We start from the raw sequence: 23,761 nt of genomic DNA, 5'->3' as shown, positions 1-23,761 counted from the left end.
GCGATGGGCTAATAGTAGCTTGTGGTCGTGACCTATATTTTAAAAATTTACTGAGGCACACGGCTTAATTAAAAACAAATAGCATGATTTTAATGACATTATGTTTAGTATGGCCTGTACCGATAATTATAAATATCTTTATATATTGAATATTTTTAATTTCTGCCTTTCTCGTATAGGCACTAAGTAAAATAAAGGCTATTTTAGAACAGCTCCAAAACCAAACTTTTGATAGAAGGTTCGGAGACAAACAGTGTTATATACCAATCGACTCAGCTCGACGAATTGAGCTGATGTCTGTATGTGTGTATGTATGTATGTGTGTACACACAATGAGAGACACATATTTTGGTAATTAGCATTACCAGATTTTCGCACAGCGATCTTGCTTTTAGCTATTGAAATTTGCCCGATCGGCCATTGCGTTCCGGAGTTGAACATTGTGTTTGCCTTTCTCGCTCAAAAAAGTTGTACCCGAAGGTTATCATTTCACTCCAAAAACAAACTTTTTACAGAAACCTCGTTTTTTTAGTTTATTACTGTTTTATGGCTACATACAACTAATTGTAATGCTTAGTTACCATATTTTGTGTATGAAACATTTTCAAAAATAATTCAAGTATTAACTTCTTTCTTCCTCTTCCAAGTCACGTTTTTTACATCGTTGATAGAAAGGGAAGTATGTTTAGTTGTACGGTTAGCTGCTTGAGAAAGATAAATCTCATATAATACAGAGATACAAAAAGGAGAGTATATTCAATCACTAAACTACCAAGATTTTATTCTCTGGATTTTTTTGTGTTTACAACATATCATAGCCACATAAACGGAAATAGAGTAGCATAAAACATTTTTATGACATGATGCTACGGCGTGCACCTCAATTAATAAATGTAGTGAATAAATGAAAAGGTTCAATAAACGCCTTTTGAACTTTAACCCGCAAAGCTGTGCATGCTGGATATAACCTTCCAGTGGTTATCAATTTGTAACCAAGAATTCTATAAAGAGTATCACAACAAACCGGACCCTCGCTGAAAACCAAAAACTCTTACAACAAGCGTGAAAATTGAGCAAATGTACTTCCTGTTCTCTAATGCTCTTTCCCACAAACTCTCTCCCTCTCAGTAGCTATTCATCCTTGTGCGTCTAGCGTGGAGCCCTCTGAGACCCAATGAAAACCGGACACCGAACATAGCCCACCAAAAAGGATTTGCTTTCAGTCTTCTCTGCTCCATTCTCCGACACTGACTGAAACACCAAACCACTGCAGCAACCACATCCCGTCATTAGAAAGGAAAAAAAGTACTACATTACACATTTTTCCTACTGCAACCACTATTCCTAACTGCTGCTAGATGCCACCAACAGAAATTCGCTGGAACTTGACTGAACTAATTGCGTGTTTTAATTCTATTTTCAATTTGCTTCAACGTGTACTGATTTGCAATCGATTCTTGGTGTACTTGTGTTTAGCAGGCGATTAAGAAGAGCCAAATGTGATCCACGAGAAATCAAATTAGCTGAGAAAGTTAATCAAGCAAATCAACCAATTGTGATATAAAACAGAAATTTTTTGCTTCCTTTGAACCCCTATCTTAACAAGCTAAGCTTTTCCACTTCATCGAGGGCGTAACTCATATCAACCACGCTTTACAAATATCATACGATATCATTCGATTCACTAACCAAAATAAAGCATATTCTGCTAACGATAAACCTTTGCGATGCAATCAGAAGAGTGTCAGAAAATGTGATCCTGGGTGTGATATTTCATGATTGATTAAGAAGTGATAATAATTGCTATATTAGAAAAAACTGCCCCCGTGGGATAATCTAAAGGTCGGAAAAGGGGACATAGAGTGCTCTCGTTCGAACCGCGAGCCCCAGCAATAATTCATAACCCCTCAGCGGGCACACATGAACCACGAAGGGTGGGAAAACGAGTGGCACTATTGTGTGGTAAGATCGATTGCAAGAGTGTAGGACTAAGCATAAAGGAACGGAAGATAAACAAACAAGGGCAAGCGAAAGCGAAAGGTGCTTGTCCATCGGTGTCGATCAAACGCGGGGAAAAGTGTGATTATATAACCCATCCTCAATCGGTGGTACCATCTTCTGTGGTTGGGGTGAGAGAATAAGCTCAATCGGTGGGCGGTAGCGAGAGTGGCACACAGCGATTGGGGCTGGTACGCCCGGAACAATGCCCAGCAGCAGCTGTTGTCCTACACCACCACCGGGGGCGTTGTGTTGATTCAAGGAGCCCGAAAGGGAGCTGTTTACGCAAATCAAAAAGAATAAATGTAAATATCTGTGATCGTAGAAGGCGGCGGGTGTTGCTGCGTTGTTTTGCGTTTGGTGTTTGGAGCGATTTGTGCTCTCCAGTGGAAACCGTGGAAACGGTAAGTGCTAACTGCTAACGCTTCTGCCGGGTGAGTTGGGTGCATGGGGTGCATGAAGTGGCTGAAGATGCTATGCAGTTTAAGGTGAAACTGTTCAGGCAATTAATTAATAATAACTTCAAAGTGCCTCGCTTTTTAAGAGATACCAATCTCAACTAAGGATATCAACAGCAAGTTAGAAATACTTGTCATAGGACGAGTTTGTACTATTCCAATAAATTCCACTATTTTATTGTACTTTTGACAGATACGTGCTTCGACCTCAACAGTAAGGCCGTCCTCAGTGTCTCGTACTTGACTCGACTTCATTAATATATACATTAATACGTAAATACATCACATACGTATTATACATACATAAATAAAAGCTTAAAATAATTTTCGTATCAAGTTAGAAATGAAAAATACAGTGAACACTCCATTACTCGAAATTGAGTATGAAGAAACTGATAAAAGAACACAATGAGTTACAGAACATCAAGTTGGGAAGAGTTCAGTGTATATCTAATTAATATTTATTGAGTGCCCTAGAAACAAGATATGGGACAATTGTGGTGGACGTCATGTTTGGATTATTAATATTCTTTAATTAGTTCTCCATAGTAAGATTGGAACAATATAGTAGATAAATTGTAAGTACTATGAATGACACATGATTTGCTGTTTATGTTGAAAACTTTAATACAAATTTCATATTGCAATTTGGTGGGGGTGCCATTCTAGAGTACTATAAAATCTAATCTATATAATAAAAATGAGTTGGTCTGTGTTCGTATCCGCATAACGCGAAAACGGCTGGATGGATTTTCTTCATTCCTTCTGCAGTTACGTTCATTATAGTTTCCGACGGGTTTATATGATATTTCCTCATTGGGAAATCATTAGTAAAGTTGATTAAATCGTGAAAAGCTAAAATGTAGATTTGTAAAGGAATTTCGCTTGGGCAGTTCAGAACGCATATTTTCGCCTACTATGCAGGACAACGTCTGCCGGGTCGACTATCGTCTATATAATAAAAATGAAATGGTCTGTGTTCGTATCCGCATAACTCGAAATCGGCTGGATGGATTGTCTTCACTCTTTCAGCAGATACGTTCGTTATATTTTCCGACGGGTTTATATGATATTTCCTCATGTGAAAATCTGGAGAAAAATTGAGTGAATCGTGAAAAACTAAAATAAAGAATCGTAAGGAAACATTGCTTGGATAGTTCAAAACGCGCATTTTCGCCTACTATGCAGGACAACGTCTGCCGGGTCGACTAGTAAGGAAATAAATATAATTATTTTTAACATTTCATTAATTTGTCCCTTTTCTATTTTATTCAAATATCAAACATTTCTTTCTGGGGCCGAAAATACTTTATATGTCGATGTTCTACAGCTCAATAAAAACAAATAAAAAAAATTATTAAAAAAAAGTTTTTAATTGAAAACTGCGATATTTCTGACAGTATTAGTTAATGTTAGTTTGAACAGACTTGCATATTGATTTGTGTCCCTCAGAAATTCAAAAGAATTTCAGAATTACTTAAATATTAACTAGTCGCCACGATTCTATCGTTTGGTCGCTGCAGGCAATGTTCTATTTACGCTTCCATGCCAACGGCGACAGAATCGCTGTCGCCAAGCGATAGAATCGCGTCGCGACTGTCGCATCGCGTGTGTTTCGGGGAACCTTTAGGGTAAATCACTACTTGGGCCTATGGACCCGATTCCCGGCTTACTGCACAGAAAACTAATGATTTATACTGTTTGGAAGCTGAGGGTAATGATTGATTGAAAAATGTCTCCCATTTCGTAATATTTTATATAGTAATATAATATAATATATAGCATAATATTTTATATTCTTTAACTATTTATTTTACTCCTTATTGAGCCAATTTTAGAAAATAAAAATGTAGATATCATACATTAGCTCTTCATTGCAACATCACTGCGCCGGAATCTTTCCACTTTTACCTACACCTACCTGAAATTCGTCACAGTGCCCGATGCAATCACCACACAATAATACTACGCTCACGCACTTTAATCCTTGCTATTTGTTCGCATCACTAGAATTAATATGAACATATTAGAATACATTTAAAAATGTATCATCAAACCAAACGAAAAATCACCTCGGCCCTAGATCTTATAGCACCGTGCTGTGGAACGTGGAACGTGCATATTTTTTTACGTCGCATTTTCTACCTTCCCGAGAGAGAATGAGAGATTTAGATGTCGAGAGATTGAGTGAATATCTCTAATGCCGGGAATTGAATATGCCGGAAATATTATGTATGCCGGAAATGCAATCGCTGAGACTGAAATACGTGCTATACCTCGTTAATTTAAATCAATTAAGGTGAAGGTGGGCTGAGTACCAAAACAAAGCTTTGAAAGTATTGGTACAATAAAAACTGTCATATACTGTAGTAGTATTGGTGTCGTTAAAAAACAAAGAATATTAGTAGTGTGGTTCAAAAAACGACCCTGCTCCACCACGCTCATTCGATTCCGTCCCATGCTCCGAGTGTCCTCCAAAAACCGATTTGAACAAAAACTGGTTGAACACTAGCCGGTTCAAGTTTGTATGAAAACTAGTATGAGAAACTAAACCTTTCAGTATACTATCTACAGCGCCTCCCCTCCAAACGCTGGGGAAAAGAGAACCCACATAGCTTAAAGCAACATTCCGGAAACTTCACTGAACGAAAACCGCACCGCATATCACACTTTTTGTATGAAGTATCTGCCCCTGGTGCGATAGATATTACAATCAAGCTCTGGCTATTTGTTGACTTACGCGTTTCACTTATGCCTTCTGAGAAGCCTAATCATCATGCTAAAGATTCGCAACCTCGATTAAAATCGACTCCCAACCATTGAAATGACCATTCAATGTCCATTGTCTATGGAATTAAAGCTCATGAATATTTCATCCAGTCATATGGTCTCCCTCTTCGCCAGCGCCCAACAACCTCGCCATATCAACTGTCATACAAACCTGAAACGACCTGTGCACGGTAAGCCTCTATTCAAACCAACCCAAACCATCGTATGACACCCAAATTATGAATCATAATCGACTGAGCGCTGAATCATTTTTTGAACCACCCTATGTATTAGTTTCCTGCTGCCGCTGCCGGTGTTTACATTCACTCCGCGGTCAGTTTTTAATCGTTTTTTCGGGCAAAAATAGCAGTTTATATTAAGTTTTCGGTTCAAACAAGTGACTGATTTCAAAAAGTGATGCTTAATTTGCATTCTATCAACATTTCGGGCTGCTCATGTGCGGAGAAGTGAGTAAAAACTTGATTTTTCTATGCCATTTATGAAGAAGTGAAGTGCAGTAATAACCCCACTAAATCGTGAACGGCTATTAAATTGGCACGAAACTGCTGATTTATTATATAATTCGAGCCGAAATAGATATGACTCTTTGGAGAAACATGTTCATTATCACGGGAAGTGAATAAATATGCTGTGAACAGGTTAGTAATTTGAATAATATACTTTTGTTCGATGCTGTTCGATCCATTCGAATGTTAATGGGAGAGGAGTGCGGGAGGTGTGGGGTTGACCCGTGGAAAGTCTGGTGCCATATTGACTGCCATCGTGGTACTCTTCCAACTATGTCCTTAAAAGCTTTTCAACCGTCTAAGACGAATTAAGTACTCTCCATTTAATTCCACCAATTATTTTCGATATCTTTGCAGATACGTATTTCGACCACAACTGTGTGGTCATCTTCAGTGTCTCGTACTTGACTCGACTTACGAGACACTGAAGACGACCACACAGTTGTGGTCGAAATACGTATCTGCAAAGATATCGAAAATAATTGGTGGAATTAAATAGAGAGTACTTAATTCGTCTTAGACGGTTGAATACATTCCACTAAAAGAGCTTAATATATTTTTCTGAGCTTTTTCAAACAATGTTTTGCAAGAATAGAAGTGTTGGCTTGAGAAATGGGTTGCGAGTGATTTGACTATGCGTCCAATTTGGGAATCTCGAGCTCGTTCAGTAGCCGCTAGGTTGCGAAGGCCGACGGAGGTCCTTCGTGGCTTAGTTGGTTGATGCACCAGTCTAGCGTACTGTAGGGTCATAGGTTCGAGTCCCATCGAAGGGAAAGTGGTTACCTTCAATACATTTTCCAAATGAATATCTTTCACATAACGTACATATTCACATATGAGTTTTCACAACATTGTAAAAAAAGAATAGTTATTTTTAAGCAAAAGTAGCCCCATTGCAGTATTACACGGCCCACAAAATTCAACCCGTTAGGCCGGGAATGGGATAAGAAACCCTATACCTCTTCATTAGTATTTCATTTACCTCATAATAAAAAGGTTACAATCCCATATGTGCTTGTCATTAAAAACCAGCATAAGTCCAATTCGGGCATCCACATCATTTGAAAGCAACTGCTGCTGGGTTTGCCTCACTTTTTTCCTGTTGGAAACATATTTTCGAAAAACGTAACATTTTTGAAGATGGAGCAATTTCGTGTCATATTAACCACTGAGAAAAGTTATTTTGTTGTCCAACTGAGTGCTCCAGTGCAAGTTTTACGGACAGCAGCAGCGTCGCTCCATAATGTTGAGCAACAATACATTAAAAGTTACATCAGACCTTAATTTTTTTTATTTTGCTTTTATTTCCATTATGCAATACAAAAATACTTCCCATACATGAAGTATGATGATCTTACAAATATTTAAAACTGATTTTTAACTTCGGTTAGTTATAGTTTTCTTGAAATCAAAGGAGTGCGTTTCGGCCAGGGGGGGGGGGGCACATTATATCATGTTACTTTAATTGATTATCGTACAATGAATTTAAACTAGATTCCAATATGCGTCGGGGAATGTTCTCAGTAATGTGCAAATATGTTGCACAGTGAGTAATCAGAATGGTGTCCACTTATGCATGAAAGTGATAAAATTTTACATGTACAGGGGATGGACAAAATAATTAGGATAGGCAAATTTTGGGTAAAATTAGAAGTGTTGTAACTACCTTAGTTATCATCCGATTTTGACAATTCAGGCATGCCTGAACTAGAAAATTAATGCAGTTTGACGGTATGTCCATGGAACCGACTATGGCCACCGGATTCCGGGTTTTTCGGAGGTAGGTTCAAAACCGTAAATTTGTGGTGGATATTAGGAGAAGTTGTGGTTAAAAATTGAATAATATTAGTAATCACAAATGAAGTAGGGCTCTTGCTGATTGGAACCATATATTGAGATTTGGAATCGGACCAGAATCAAGTGAGATATGGCCATTTCTTTAAAATCGGTTCCGATCGATACATATCAAAGGAGTCAGGCCACAACTTCTTTTGAATCTCGCTTTTTGATAGATGGTCCACTATGATTTTATTCAAGAAGGCCTCTAATGTGTCAAGAATGAAAAATAAATTGAATAAACGGATCCTGGAGTCGCTGGGATGTCCCCGGGGAACCTGTGAATGGGGACATTTAAATTTTTGCACCAAAATCAGTCATTCGACGGCTCTTTTTTCATGGTTTTCGATCAGGAAGCAAAGTATGAATATAAAATGGTCAATTTACGATTCTGAGCGCTTCCAGGACCTACGGATTGGCCCCGGGGAACCTGTGGAAGGAGACATTTTAGTTTTACCAACAAAACCAGTCGTTCGACGGCTCTTTTTTCATGGTTTTCGATCAGGAAGCGAAGTATGAATATAAAATGGTCAATTGACGGTTCTGACCGCTTCCAGGACCTACGGATTGGCCCGGGGGAACCTGTGGAATGGGACATTTTAGTGTTACCACCAAAACCAGTCGTTCGACGGCTCTTTTTTCATGGTTTTCGATCAGGAAGCGAAGTATAAATATAAAATGGTCAATTGGCGGTTGTGACCGCTGCCAGGATTTACGGATTGGCCACGAGGAACCTGTGAATGGGGACATTTTAGTTTTAGCACCAAAACCAGTCATTCGATGGCTCTTTTTTCATGGTTTTCGATCAGGAAGCGAAGTATGAATATAAAATGGTCAATTGACGGCTCTGACCGCTTCCAGGATCTACGGATTGGCCCCGGGGAACCTGTGGAAGGGGACATTTTAGTTTTACCACCAAAACCAGTCATTCGACGGCTCTTTTTTCATGGTTTTCGATCAGGAAGCGAAGTATGAATATAAAATGGTCAATTGACGGTTCTGACCGCTTCCAGGACCTACGGATTGGCCCCGGGGAACCTGTGGAAGGAGACATTTTAGTTTTACCACCAAAACCAGTCGTTCGACGGCTCTTTTTTCATGGTTTTCAATCAGGAAGCGAAGTATGAATATAAAATGGTTCATTGACGGCTCTGACTGCTTCAAGGATCTACGGATTGGCCCCGGGGAATCTGTGGAAGAGGACATTTTGTTTTAGCACCGAAACCAGTCATTCGAAGGCCTTTTTTTCATGGTTTTTGATCAGGAAGCGTAGCATGAATATAAAATGATCCAGTGATGGCTCTGACCGCTTTCAAGACCTACGGATTGGCCCCGGGGAACTTGTGGAAGGGGACATTTTAGTTTTACCACCAAAACCAGTCATTCGATGGCTCTTTTTTCATGGTTTTCGATCAGGAAGCGAAGTATGAATATAAAATGGTCCATTGACGGCTCTGACCGCTTCCAGGATCTACGGATTGGCCCCGGGAACCTGTGGAAGGGGACATTTTAGTTTTACCACCAAAACCAGTCATTCGACGGCTCTTTTTTCATGGTTTTCGATCAGGAAGCGAAGTATGAATATAAAATGGTCAATTGACGGTTCTGACCGCTTCCAGGACCTACGGATTGGCCCCGGGGAACCTGTGGAAGGAGACATTTTAGTTTTACCACCAAAACCAGTCGTTCGACGGCTCTTTTTTCATGGTTTTCAATCAGGAAGCGAAGTATGAATATAAAATGGTTCATTGACGGCTCTGACTGCTTCAAGGATCTACGGATTGGCCCCGGGGAATCTGTGGAAGAGGACATTTTTGTTTTAGCACCAAAACCAGTCATTCGAAGGCCTTTTTTTTCATGGTTTTTGATCAGGAAGCGTAGCATGAATATAAAATAATCCAGTGATGGCTCTGACCGCTTTCAAGACCTACGGATTGGCCCCGGGGAACTTGTGGAAGGGGACATTTTAGTTCTACCACCAAAACCAGTCATTCGACGGTTCTTTTTTCATGGTTTTCGATCAGGAAGCGAAGTATGAATATAAAATGGTCCATTGACGGCTCTGACCGCTTGACGGCTCTGATCGATCAGGAAGTGAAGTATGAATTCAAGACCCACGGATTGCTCCTGGAGAATCTGTGTAAGGGGACATTTCATTTTAAGCATCAAAACCAGTCATTCGACGGCTCTTTTCTAGTGGTTTCGATTAGTAATCGAAAAATGAATAAAAAGGGACCTTTGAGGGCTCTTACCGCTTTCTGGACCTACAGATTGGCCCAGGAAACCTGTGGAAGGGGACATTTTAGTTACAGCACCAAAACTAGTCATACAACGGCTCTGTTTTCATGGCTTTGGATCAGGAAGCGAAGTATGAAGTAGGCAGGTTCTCCGTGAGCTATCCGTAGGTGATTTTTGTGCTAAAACTAAAATGTCCCCTTCCACAGTTCCCGGGGGCAATCCGTAAGTCAGGGAAGCGGTCAGATCCATTAATGGTTCAATTTATACTCATACTTCGCTTTCTGATCAAAAATCACGAAAAAAAAGCCAACGAGTTATTGGTTTTGGTGCTGCAACTTAAATGTTCCTTTGCACTGGTTTTCCGGGGGGAATCTGTAGGTCCTGAGAGCGGTCAGAGTCATCAATGGTCAATTTTATATTCATACTTTGCTTATATTAAAGAAGAGCTGTCGAATGATTGATTTTGGTGTAAAAACTAAAATGTTCCCTTTCACAGGTTCCTCGAGGGCAACCAGTAGGTCCAGGAAGCGGTCAAAGCTGTCAATGGTCCTTTTATATTTATACTTTGCTTCCTGATCGAAAACCATGAAAAAAGAGCCATCAAATGACTGGTTTTGTTGCTAAAAACTTATATGTTCCTTCCACAGGTTCTGGGGCAATCCTTGGGTCCTGGAAGCGGTCAGATCCGTTAATGGACCATTTTATATTCATACTTCGCTTCCTGATCGAAAACCATGAATAAAGAGCCGTCGAATGACTGATTTTGGTGGTAAAATTAAAATGTCCCCTTCAACGGGTTCACCGGGGCAAATCCGTAGGTCCTGGAAGCGGTCAGAGCTGTCAATGGACCATTTTATATTCATACTTCGCTTCCTGATCGAAAACCATGAAAAAAGAGCCGTCGAACGACCGTTTTTGGTGCTTAAACTAAAATGTCCCCTTCCACAGGTTCCTGGGGCCAATCCGTTGGTCCTGGAAGCGGTCAGAACCGTCAATTGACCATTTTATATTCATACTTCGCTTCCTGATCGAAAACCATGAAAAAGAGCCGTCGAATGACTGATTTTGGTGCTAAAACTTAAATGTCCCCTTCCACAGGTTCCCCGGGGACATCCCAGCGACTCCAGGATCCGTTTATTCAATTGGTTTTTCATTCTTGACACATTAGAGGCCTTCTAGAATAAAATCATAGTGGACCATCTATCAAAAAGCGAGATTCAAATGAAATTGTGGCCTGACCCCTTTGATAAGTATCGATCGGAACCGATTTTAAAGAAATGGCCATATCTCACTTGATTCTGGTCCGATTCCAAATCTCAATATATGGTTCTAATCAGCAAGAGCCCTACTTCATTTGTGGTTACTAATATTATTCAATTTTTAACCACAACTTCTCCTAATATCCACCTCAAATTTACGGTTTTGAACCTACCTCCGAAAAACCCGGAATATCTCCGGAATCCGGTGGCCATAGTCGGTTCCATGGACATACCGTCAAACTGCATTAATTTTCTAGTTCAGGCATGCCTGAATTGTCAAAATCGGATGATAACTAAGGTAGTTACAACACATCTAATTTTACCCAAAATTTGCCTATCCTAATTATTTTGTCCATCCCCTGTAGAGCCCACAATGGGAAATGACAACTAACTCAGGCGTGTCCATCTTCAGATGTACTTGTCTAGTAGCGGATGATATTAGCATTTGCATAGAACATGTTTAACATAAATATCCCTGCAACAAGCAACAATCGCCATGGGATGGAATGTTGAATAAATTTCTGTACAAATTCAAATGTTATTTTTTGTTCATAGAAAAAGGCTTGATATTGAGCTACACAGATGAAATATTGGTGTGATTTTAAGTGTAGGTACAGATTTGGAGCATGCAAATAAACGCAATATTCAATCGATCTTACTGTTTTGTTAAATCAAAAAAAATTTAAACGGTAGCTTGCCTGTAAAGTTTAGTCAAATTTAAGAGCCAATTCGCAAGAAGCGCGACCCCCTCTTGTATCGATGTTCTCCGATTTGGATGAAATTTTCAGGTTTTGTTCATATATGTAAAAGAAAACATTTTCAGATTTTTTCATTGAGGGGGAGTGGGGTAAAACGGTCTTAAAAAATTAATGGTAAAAAATCGCCAAAATCAAAAAAATGCAAGAACTTTAGCGTTGATTTTGTTTAAATTTTGCATGATTTTTCTACATTATTAGTACCTTATACCAAGTTGCTAATAAGGTTATAAAATGGTTTACTTTAGGAAAAAAATGGACTTTTTGGAAAAAATTAGTCGTTTTTTTTTCGAAGGGAATCTTTTCACCAACAGATCTAGGATAAGAAACTAAGCCCGTAAGGCAATAAAGGAACTAAAGAGCTTTTTTAATAACTCAAGAACATCTAAGAAAATCACAATTTTATGCAGCACAGTTTATTTAAAAGAAAGTTCGTATAAACTTCTACCCTACTTATGTTGATGTTTTCCGATCTAGTTAAAACTGTCAAAGCTTTTTTTTGTCTAAGTACAAATAAAAATCATGATGTTCCTTTGGGGGAGACTCGAGCGTTGAAAATTGGATTTATTACGCTCTTCATCACAACCATAGATCTGTTCATGTGGTCAATATGCATTTGACGTTTGAAGCTTTTTTCAGCAGATTTATGAGAGGTTTGATAGCAATAAGAGCGCCAATAAAACTGAGCAATTAGCTTGGTGATTGCTGTCATAAGTCCGCAATAAGAATTTGATAAATCCAAGAAGCATGGAAATTGCTACTTGGGATTAACGCCTCTAACATTTTTTAAAATACTAAGTCGAGTCAAGTACAAGACACTGAAGACGGCCTTACTGTTGAGGTCGAAATACGTATCTGTCGGGATACAATTAAGTGGTGGAATTCAATGGGATTGTTTAAACTCGTCTTATGACAGGTGAAAACATTCCACTAAAAAGCTCAAAATAATTTTCTTATTAAAATACTAGTTTAACGTACCCGATCTTGCTCGGGTTTATATTATTTTGCATTTCAAATGTCAATTGTTAAGTTCATTGCAGCACCACACTCTAGATCATTTTTTTGTGCGATCGCATCGGATTTTCTACCAACTTGCCCCAATATTGTTTTTTTGACAATTTTTCAACTTTCCCAATCAAATTTACAAACTCTTTGTAGGGTAAAAGATCCAATAGTGGAGAAACTAAGCACATTCCAACGCTATTTGATCCCTTGCACTAAATCTATACTTCATTTTGCTTGAGTTCGAAAGCTCTTTAGCTTTATTTTGCATAAAAAGTGTTGAAGTTGCCACAGAATCCAGCCTTACTACCTAAAACCAATTCTCCAATTATTGGTGCATTGTTCCAATAGTTACTACCTACCTTATTACCTTATTCGACCTGATCCAAAATGCTCTTCAGGTAGTTGAAAGTTGGTGTCGCCAATATCCGCCAAAATCCGAATAAAACATCTATTGTTCTTTTCATGGAAAAACGTAACCGTAATGGTATTCGTCAATTACATCTTTTTGGTTCTGAAATCAATGTAACTGATCAAGTAAAGTATGTGGGTCTAATTTTGGATTCAAAGCTTTCCTGGACTCCTAACATTGAGTTCAGAATCAAAAAGGCGTGTATGGCTTTCGGCCAATGCCGACGAACCTTTGGTAAAACTTGGGGTCTTAAACCCAAATATATCAAATGGATTTACATAACAGTTGTGCGACCAATTTTGGCTTATGGATGTCTTGTATGGTGGCAAAAGGGGGAAGTGAGGACAATTCAGTCTAAATTAGGCCATCTTCAAAGGATGTGCCTAATGGCAATGACTGGTGCGTTCTCTTCAACTCCCACGGCTGCTCTCGAAGTTCTCTTCGACGTGGCCCCACTACACATACATCTCAAACAAGAAACATTTTCTTTTACTTACCGACTATGGGTACTCGGTTTTATGGAAGAGAATCCTGTAAACCGCAGTTCTATACACACTTCGTTGTTACCGCTTATGGTTAATTAGGATTTTTTTTCCTTGCTCCAAGTTATCTCACACACGTTAGTAGTTTTCCTTATAGGACATTTTCAACACAATTCCCCTCACGGGGTGAGTGGAGAGCATCGCATGACTTTATTGGTCCTCAGCCAGCTATTCCAATATCCAAGTGTTGGGTGAAGCTTTTGATCATCTCTTGGGCTGTCACTCAGCACAAATGGCATTGGAGTAGTCTGGATTCATGTCATCAAACAAAATTGTACATCCGAGAGCCATCTCCGGTAGTAGCAAGCTATTTAGCTAATCTGTCTAAACAGAATTGCAGTGTCTTAGTCAAGGCCTTGACAGGTCACTGCCGACTGAACTATCACATGGCAAATATTCAACGCGTTGAATCATCTGTTTGTGATAGTTGTGAATCCGATTATGGAACTTCTTATCATCTAATATGTAACTGCCCTTGCGCTTCCAAATATTTGGTAAACACTTACTTAGTGAAATTGACTTCAGAAACCTGAACCTTCAGAGTATTTTGTTGTTCATAACCCGTTGTGGTAAGGAGCTATAAGCTCTTGTACGCTTATGCATTGTATGCCCTCTTCAAGGGCCCTTTTCCAAACATTCCCTTTGTTCTCCCATCCACATTCCTTTCCTTTTTGTTCACTTCCTTTTCCGTCAGGTGTGTGATGAAAAAGGCTGTGAAGGCGATGGCACAAATCTCCCAAATTGAGGTGAACGTGCCCCTGGAGCCGACGTTCTGATACCTGATACTTCATTTTGCTTGAGTTCGAAAGCTCTAGTTTTATTTTGCATAAAAAGTGTTGAAGTTGCCACAGAATTCAGCCTTACTACCTCAAACCAATTCTCCAATTATTGGTGCATTGTTCTAATAGTTACGGTATTTCATAACTCATGTTCCTATAGTTGCGAAGTCCATTGGTTTCATAAGGGATTCGCAACTATTGGAACACTACCGCAGCTATTGGTATCAAGACGAGAATAAAATATCAGGCGATATCAAGGCGAGAATAAAATAAGGAATTATAACTTTACTGATATTGAGGGAATTTCCAAGCTGTTTTCTTCTCATTCATGTTGTGTCACGTCAACTGATTGACTGCCAATCTGGATTGCTACGATTATTGCGTATATTCTCTAAAAAGTAACTACACAGATAAAAATATGTTGTGATTTTAAATGTATTTTCATGCACATATTTGGAGCATGCAAATAAACGCAAAATTCAATAGATATTACTGTTCTTCCAAATCAAAATTAATTTAAACTTTGCTTGCTTGTAAAATTCAATCAAATTCAATTGAATATCGAATGTTTATTCGTTTGTTGGGATCAGTTGCAATTTTACACGTCGTTGAAATTTCAAAATTATTTGCCGTGTATAGTAACACTCACGACTATCGGACCATTTGCTCTACATATAAACACAGCTGTCCTCACGACTTTTAGCGAGAAAATCTTGCAAATCGGTCAATCTGTTCGTCAAAATATTGCCTCAAAGGAAATTTTTAAATATAGATAGTAGAAGAAGAGAAGAAAAAACAGATAACAAAACAACAAAAAACAAAATAGTTATAGTTTCAAGTTTGGCCCGTCATTCGAATAAGTATTACATGCATGTTATTAGGTTTGATATATTTTTGTATTGTCGTCTTGGTCGGGCAACCACCAACCACTTTCCTTCGATGGAATTCAAACACAATGGAGTTAGTACAAGAATATCACCATACTAAAGGATGCTAGGTGTGTTGAATACTAAGAAGAATACCATGGCCAAAAGCGTGAGCACTACACTCGAAATAGGTAAAGTAAACAAAAATTGCCTTTGAAAATTCATTTTCGGGTTCAATTGGGTTTACAAATTACAAATTCGGTTCTACTTGGAAAATGGTTCTTACTTGATACTTGATGGGCTACAGCTCTTCGATGAACCTACGCCGAATGGAGTATCCTTCTCCACTGGACTCAATCCTGGGCCAATCGCTTCCAGTCGCCCTGAACATTGAGCGTCCTCAGGTCCTCTTCAACTGCAAAGCCATCGTGTACGCGGCCTTCCACGAAGCCTGCGGCCTCTTCCAGGTTCTCTACTAAATATTATCTTCGCTTGTCGTTCTTCCGGCATACGAACAACGTGACCAGCCCACCGTAGTCTGCCGTGTTGTATAAGCTTAATAATATCCAGCCCTTTATACACCTGGTACAATTCGTGATTCATGCGGCGCCGCCAAATACCGTTCTCCTGTTTACCGCCGAGTATTGTCCGCAGCACCTTACGCTCAAACACTCCGAGAGCTCTCCGATCAGCCTCCTTTAACGTCCATGTCTCATGGCCGTATAAAGCCACCGGAAGAATCAGAGTAGTATACAGCGCGAGTTTTGTTTTCGTTTGCAGACTACGGGACTTAAGCTGGTTACGAAGTCCGTAATAAGCCCTATTTGCAGCTGCAATACGCCTTTTCACCTCGCGGGTAACATCATTATCGCACGTCACTAATGTTCCAAGATACACAAATTCTTCTACCACTTCAAATTTTTCACCATCCAGCACTATTTCGCTACCACCACCACTAATGAACCCACGTTGATTGCCAGCGACCATGTACTTCGTTTTGCTGGTATTGATCGTGAGTCCAATCCTCGCTGTCTCCCTCTTAAAAGGCGCAAAAGCCTCTTCCACGGCACGGCGATCAATTCCGATAATATCGATATCGTCCGCAAATCCCAGGAGCATATGCGATTTTGTGATAATGGTACCGCTTCTTTGCACACCAGGTTCGAGAGTGCATCACCCTGCTTTAATCCATCTAAGGTAACAAATGACGTCGATATTTCATCCGCAACCCTTACACTTGATTTCGATCCGTCCAACGTTATACGAATCAGCCGTATCAGTTTCGCCGGAAAACCATGTTCAAGCATAATTTGCCATAATTCATTCCGTTTCACTGAATCGTACGCCGCCTTGAAATCAATAAACAGATGATGTGTCTGCAAGTTGTACTCCCGGAATTTATCAAGGATTTGTCTCAGGGTAAACATTTGATCCGTCGTTGATCGGCCCTCACGAAAACCTGCTTGGTATTCGCCGACGAAGGACTCTTCAAGCGGTCTCAATCTGTTGAACAGAATACGGGACATAATTTTGTACGCCGAATTAAGGAGGGTTATTCCTCGGTAATTGGCGCTCTCCAGTCTGTGCCCTTTCTTAAAAAGAGGTCCAACCAGCTAGCAGGCATTTCTTCGTCTTCCCATATTTTCGACATAATATGGTGCAGAACTTTATAAAGCTGCTCACTGCCATGTTTGAGAAGTTCAGCCGGGAGCTGGTCCTTCCCCGCAGCCTTATTGTTTTTCAGCTCTTTAACAGCTTTTTAACCTCATCTAGTGTAGGTGATTCCACAGCTTGTCCATCGTCGCTAATATTTATTCTGTTCTCTGATGCACCGTCACTTCCTCCATTCAACAAAGTCTCGAAGTGTTGCTTCCACCTGGCAGCCACTTCAGTTTTATCTGTCAGCAAATTCCCTTGTTGGTCGTTGCACATGACGGGAAATGGCGCTGTCTTTCTCCGCACGCCATTGACAGACTCATAAAACCTCCGCATATCGTTCTGCTCCAATTTTTCCTGCGCCTCACTAATCACTTGTTCTTCGTACTCTTTTTTCTTCCTGCGGTGGGTTCGTTTTTCCGCTGCTCTTGCTTCCTTGTACCGATCTCTATTCGATCGGGTACCTGACACCAACATCCGGCTTCTGGCAACGTTCTTCTCGTCTGTCACTCTCTGACACTCCACATCGAACCAACCCGTCCTGGGTCGCCTCTGTGCAGTGCCTACCACTTCTCGTGCTGTTGTGCTCACCGCTCCATGGATCGACTCCCATAGATCGTTGATGTTGTCGCTAACGTTGATTGCACTTATCCGTTCGTCGAGCTTCTGGCGGTACTCAGACGATACTCCTTCCGCCGACAATCGCTGGATATTGTAACGCATCGTTCGCTGTGATCTTTCGTTCGATACAGTTGACAACCGTGATCGAATTTTACTGACAACGAGGTAGTGATCAGAGTCAATGTTCGGACCTCTGAATGTCCGCACATCGATAACATCCGAGAAATGGCGCCCATCCACCAGAACATGGTCTATCTGGTTGCAAGTTTCACCATTTGGGTGTCTCCAGGTGTGCTTTCGAATGTTCTTTCGTGCAAAGTAGGTGCTACTGATGGCCATCCCTCTGGCAGCAGCAAAATTTACTAGCCGTAGGCCGTTGTCATTGGTAGCGGAGTGAAGGCTCTCCCTACCGATTATGGGACGGAAAAAGCCCTCTCTACCGACCTGAGCGTTAGCGTCTCCGATAACAATTTTCACGTCATGCTTTGGGCACTCTCCATAGAAACGTGTCCTTCACGTCGTCGGATTTATCGTTTGTCGGTGCGTACACGTTGATTAGGCTGTAATTGAAGAATTTGCCCCGTATCCTCAACACACAGATTCGTTCGCTAATGGGTTTCCACCGCATCACTCGCTTCATCTGCTTGCCCATCACTACGAAACCAACTCCATGCTCTGCTTTTCACCGCCGCTGTGATAGATGTTATACTTGAATGCAGTATTGGTCGTGGGGTCCACGGCTCGGAATTCACGTTCTCCGGATCTAGGCCATCGGACTTCTTGAATAGCAGCCACGTTCACTCCAACATTCTGCAGTTCACGAGCCAGAAGGCTCACTCGTCCAGGTTCATTTAGGGTCCTGACATTCCAGGTACCGAGTTTCCAATCATAGTCCTTATTTCGTTGCCGGGTCGGTTGCCAAAAATAACGTTCTCTTTTTCTTCTATCTCCATTTTTCGTGGTATATGATGTAAGTTAGCATTTAGGTACTAATAGGCGGTAGAGCATGGACTTACCTTTGTCTCATCCCAGGGGCACCTAGCCTGATGAGAGTTTAAGGGGAGCTACGATGGCCCACACCGTCCTTAGTCGCTGGGTTCTTCACGAGGGTATCGGCTCAGACACTACGCGCACACAATGATTTGCCCGCTTGGCGTGGAGGGCAGTTAACCCTGGGAGGTGGTTCGGACCTAGTTTTGCACTTCGATTTCAGAATTCTAGTTCTTAACACTCGCGGGTTCGATCTCTTAAACTCAAATCCCCGTCGGGACGATACACGACCGGATTCTCCAGAGTGTAATCTTCTTCATTAAGGTAGAAAGCACCAGCACGTTTTTAGTCACTTTCTCGCTAACGACGTTTTTCCACTTTTTCACGCACCTTCTTCGAACGGAGGCTCAAGCCAGAAGAGACTCGATATGCCTCCTATTCATCTCTCCAGCCCCAAAAAAACTCCCTTTTTTCGTCTCCTCTTCATAGAACATTTTCCGCTACCTCTCGGTGCGTATGCGTAGGCGTACGCGTTGCCGTATCGTGGGGATAGAACGTAGTGACGGTGTGTCAAGCGGGCAATTTTATAGGGATTTTTAACAATTCTAATTCTTACTCCTATCCTTAAGAAAATTACATATATTTTATAATAATATTAATTCTATGGGACATGGCATATGTTACATTTCCCCTGGGGCACAATAAAAAAAAAAATAAAATATATTTTTTTAGCAATTGAACAAAAAAACAAAAAGAATAATAACTTTAATGAAAATGAGAATTTAACAAAACAATAATAAATAATAGACAAAATAATAATGAATTTGATAACAAAGTGGCAAAATTTTAGGATTTATTGAGTGCTTGAGTCGGGTTCGCGCAATTGGGGGACTCCCGTGATCTGGCACGCCATCACGGTGGGTCCAATATAAATTTTCTCGGTCTCATCAAGCACTCGTTATGCTTTGCCTTGTGCAAGAGCATTATTGATAATTATTTATTTTTATTCGTCCCATCTAAGCGACTCCAGCAAATCACATGACATCAATCAACCTATTATTCACTAAACTCTTGTTAGGTGGACCACAACAATTTCATTTTTTTTTCGCGATTGGTTCTCACAACTTGTCTTTCAGAGTTCGTACTATCCATTCCGCTAACACCGCTGATAGTCAATGGTTTATTCTAGCATTTACATCTTCCCTATTGTAAGATACACCTAGATCCCATCTACTAGTAGCTTCCTGGGGTTCAAATTCAAATGTCTTTTTATTCGGCCGGCCTAAGATATCCTTAATATCGAAGCAGTCAGCATTCTACTTCTTAGTTCTTTGATAAAATTTTGATTCTACTAGTTCTATCCTTTACACCCTACCCTGCTGGCAAGAAACACTGGACGTCACAAGGTAGAATCGACGCAATCACAGCATGCAAATTTTGCCCTCTCAGTGCACTTGAGAGACAAATTCAACTGACGATTGAAGAGAATGTGAACTATCAAAATCTAAATTTCTCCGGAGACTTTTTCAACGAATCAACCTGAAATAAGAAAATCAACAGTAATACACACAAAACAGAATGAGAACATGGAGATTACGCACGAAACACACGTTTTAAGGTTTGAGATGTTCAGCCGGCCACACGCCTATATTTTTACCTTGCTCATCTTCTAGCTCGTATGAGCTACTTCCGCGCTTAACTATTACGCGGCATGGCAGGTACATGGGGGCGAGCTTCGCGTTGTAATACTCTCCCGCATTCGACGCCTTGAAGTTTCGGCGGTATATTAGTTGTCCTGGTTGGAAGTCCGCCGGACGCGATCGCTTCCGTAGATTATAACGGTTCGCATTGGTTTCATAGGCTTTCAATAAGTTCTTTTTAACTATATCATAAATCTCATCGCCGATCTGTTTGCGATGTTCAGCTGTACACTCTGAAGAATAATCCTCCTTCCGCCGCATCCGTTGATGATCCGTTCCCGACAAGGTAATTTCATGATTATGTGTAATGAAAAAGGGGGTAAAACCTGACGCGGAATGTACCGTGTTATTGAACACATGCTCAATGTCCGGGATCTTAACGTCCCATCCTCGCTGGTCTTGTTTACAGTAGGTCCGAATGGCAGCATTTATTGACCTATTCAATCGCTCCACCGGATTTCCCTGGCTATGATGCCGGGCCGTTGTCCAATGTTTAACTTCCCACTGCGACAAAAATGCTTCGAATTCTTTCGAAATGAAAGTGGAAGCATTATCGGTCAGTACTATTTCCGGAATCGAATTCCGTAAGAACCAACCTTCGCGCAACGTCTTACATAAGCTTCCGGACTCTATCCGACGCATTGGATGCAGTTGGCACCACTTACTAAAAAGATCCTGAATTACCAGTATATGCATAAATCCAGCTCGACTTTTGGGCAAGGGACCCACGTAATCCATGGCTATTATTTGCCAGGGATGATCTGCTATCTTCTGCTTTCCCATTACCGGTATGGTCGGAACGTACGCCGGTTTACACTCCTTACAAACTTCGCACTTTTGAATCCATTTTCTGGTCTCTGAAGCTAAGTAAGGCCAGTAATACCGCAGTTGTAACCTGGCTACTGTTTTTTCCACTCCAAGATGGAAACTCTCTACATGTTCCTTTTCAATTATCTGCGTTCGGTTTTCCGGCGGAGGCACCAGTTTCCACTCGAATCTCACATCGAAGGGTTCATCCTCGACGGCTACGTATTTCCATAGTTGGTTATCCTCGAACCGAAAGTCCGCATATTGATCCGGATCGTCCTGAACCTTCTGTATAAGTTCATTGTATGAAGTCTTGGTGGAAGATGCATCTACTGCACAGATACTGCGAGAAAGTGCATCAGGCACTATATTGTCGGAACCCCGACGATGCACTATCGTCATGTCCAGATGTTGGAGGTCTAAACTCCAACGACTCAACCTGGATGCAGGTCGCCACTTGTTATTCCGAATATATTGGAGCGCCGACGCGTCTGTGATCAGCGTGAAGTGCGATCCTTCAATATATCCTCGGAATTTATCTATCGCCAAAAGCGCCGCTAACGCTTCCTTTTCCGTGGCGGAATAGTTTTGTTGGGCGGAGTTCAACTTCTGTGAAAAGAAGCTGATTACTTTTTCCAAACCGTCTTGGACCTGAGTCAATACACCTGCCACAGCACGATCGCTGGCATCGGTTTGAACGGAAAACTCTATGGCGAAATCCGGATTCGAGAGGATGGGGGCGGTGATCAGCCGTTCCTTGATCGTTCGGAAGGCTTGTTCGGTTTCTTTGGTCCATCTGACTACCTTCGGTTTTCCGGAAAGGAGATCCGAAATCGGAGCTGTGATGGTGCCAAAGTCGGCAATAAATCTCCGGTAATAATTTACCATCCCAAGAAATCGACGAATTTGTCGGATGGTCTTAGGAGGTTCAAAGTCCAGAATGGCCTGCACCTTAGAGGGGTCAGGCTTCAGACCGTCGCAGGACAGAAGATACCCCAAAAAGGGGACTTCGGAACGGCAGAACTGCGACTTTTGAATATTTATTGACAAGTTCGCCTCACGCAGCCTAATAGCTAACTCCTCGAGAAGTCTTACGTGCTCCTCAAAAGTTTCACTCGCTACGATGATATCGTCAAGATAGACGAATATTTGAGGCTCTAGGGCACCCGAGCCGAGGATTTTATCCATCAGCCTGGATAAGGTAGCTGGACTATTGGTTAGGCCAAAAGGGAGGCGAGTGTATTGATACATACCTCTCCCTTGAATGCAAAACGCAGTTAACGGCTTTGACTTGTCACATAACGGTATCTGAAGGAACGCATCCTTCAGATCAATAGTACTCAGAAAGCGCGTTTTCCCTAACCTCCCCAATATTCTCCCTACGTGCGCCAATGGATACGCATCACGTTTTGTGCGAGCGTTTAGCTTACGCGCATCTAGGCATAAACGAATCGATCCATTCGGCTTTTTTATCGGCACTGCATTCAAAGCCCAATCGGAATTAGACTCTTCTATAATGCCAAGAGCTAGGAGTCGATCAACCTCTTCGTTCAGGGACCTATGAATAGAAGGCGAGTATGGGAATGGAGTAACACGAATTGGAGCTACACTCTTAAATTCGTCTTTCAGTTCTATGGTGTGTTGGACCAGCGAGGTTGCCTCGAGCTGGTCTGACATAGCTTGTTTAAACAGTTGTTTGACGCGGTTTATCTCTCGATCCTGCTCGGAGCTAAGCTCAACGAGTTCAGGAGAGGACTGGGGACACTCTTGCGCATTAATTTGGTATAACAATGCGCTGTCCATTGAAATGTGGATGTCGAACATATCAAAAAAATCAATCCCGGCGATACAGTCCACAGGAAGATCCTCGACAATCGTTGCTTCCATTATTCTCGTTTTGTCCAGCATGGTGAATGGAAGATAAACTTGACCAGATACCCGTAAGGGATCTCCAGAAGCACTGGTGAGTGATAAACGAGAAGGAAAAATTCTGGTGTTGTTCAGTCTCCAAATAGGAGAAGTACTGTTGGAAATTAGAGTCTTCTGACTGCCACTGTCTAGAAGTGCTTTGATCGGTTGATCGAAAATAGACACAGTTAAAAAAGGTCTATTATCTGTCAGCACAGAAAAAATTGAACTTTGTGCTATGTCGGGCTTGGATAATAGGTTGCTATCGGGTCTCGGCTCGTACCCAAGCGTGAATAAGATATTTTCGACATCAGTTAATTGTTCATCGATTTGCCGGTCTCCCTCCGGCGCGCCGAGTTTTTTTCACAGAACGGGCATCGGTGTGTCGGGTATCCTTTGAACCCACAAACCTGACAGTGAACTTTATAAGGCTTTGTACACTGGTAGGTTAAATGTTCTTGGCTGCGACAATTGAAACACACAAACTTGTCGTTCAGTGGTACAAAATCTAGTAATTTGTTTTCCGCGTCTGGTTTCTCCATTTGGGAGACACTGGACTTTTCATCCGGTTTGGATTTATCAAATTTTTTTGGTTGTTGATTTGCTAAACTCGGTTCCCGTTTTTGATACAGCGATTT

The 23,761-nt window shown here is 41.1% G+C and overlaps 1 protein-coding gene across 1 annotated transcript in view; it reads left to right on the top strand.

Annotated features, from left to right (window-relative positions):
• The first annotated feature begins 1,239 nt into the window (after positions 1-1,239).
• LOC134224448 (uncharacterized) overlaps positions 1,240-23,761 on the top strand; it is a 44,440-nt gene continuing 21,918 nt past the window's right edge. The window contains exon 1 of the mRNA XM_062703801.1: positions 1,240-2,402. The gene's annotated coding sequence lies outside the window, so the exon portion shown is untranslated. The remainder of the gene's footprint in view (positions 2,403-23,761) is intronic.

Source organism: Armigeres subalbatus, chromosome 3, assembly GCF_024139115.2.
Source record: "Armigeres subalbatus isolate Guangzhou_Male chromosome 3, GZ_Asu_2, whole genome shotgun sequence".
Classification (NCBI taxonomy): domain Eukaryota; kingdom Metazoa; phylum Arthropoda; class Insecta; order Diptera; family Culicidae; genus Armigeres; species Armigeres subalbatus.
The sequence above is the reverse complement of the archived record's forward strand: the minus strand, read 5'-3'. Positions and strand labels throughout refer to the sequence as shown.